Source organism: Aplysia californica, unplaced genomic scaffold (assembly GCF_000002075.1).
Source record: "Aplysia californica isolate F4 #8 unplaced genomic scaffold, AplCal3.0 scaffold00353, whole genome shotgun sequence".
In the NCBI taxonomy this organism is placed as follows: domain Eukaryota; kingdom Metazoa; phylum Mollusca; class Gastropoda; order Aplysiida; family Aplysiidae; genus Aplysia; species Aplysia californica.
In genome coordinates this window covers 760,703-761,548 of record NW_004797623.1, presented here as the reverse complement: position 1 = coordinate 761,548, position 846 = coordinate 760,703, and positions in this window count along the sequence as shown.

Below are 846 nucleotides of genomic sequence, written 5' to 3'. Positions count from 1 at the left end.
AGAAGAAGAAGAAGAAGAAGAAGAAGAAGAAGAAGAAGAACAACAACAACAACAACAACAACAACAACAAGAAGTACGTTTCACAAGAACTCTTTTTTTAAAAAGACGTACATTGTAAGGTGGCTGCAGTATAACAATTATACATGTTCCATGCCGTTGTGAATTCAATTCGAATGGTTTAGAAGGCGGGCTGCTTCTGCCCTGGCTGTCAGAGTGGCTGTAACATTCTTAGCGAGGAACTAGCCAACTATAGTGCGGTCAAAAATTCGTGGCGCGACTTATCCTCAAATGTCTTTATAACGGGTGAATCAATGTCACCCATACTTTGAAAACCAGTTTGTCTCAATTTGTCTTAACGTAACCATATTTTTCCACAACAATTGAGGGTAGATTTACAAAACTTTTCTTCACAAATGTATATAAAATACTACCAACATCCTTCACGCGGAAAATAGAATTGTTCACAGCACTTTCCGATTCTCACACACATTTTGTATACGTATATGGGTTACGTCACATTTCACCAAGGGCATTTTTAGAGGCAAAATTAGTTACAAGAAATTAATTTTATAGTGAACACTTTTTTGCACTAAAACTTTTCAAAACATGCGTTCGATAAAGATAATCTCACGATTAGAACAAAAATGACGGACTTGCTTTTAAAAGAAATATCGTTCCAGCTGTAAACCTTTTAAAATCAGATGAAACCACCCACTAGGATTTTTTATTAGTATTTATTCAGGAATTTTCTGGAATAGAGATTACACGTCTTTACAAAAACATTGACCTGTTAAGACAAATTGATTCAAGTCCCTGTGCAAAAGCTGGAGAGTTTATGTTTGATAG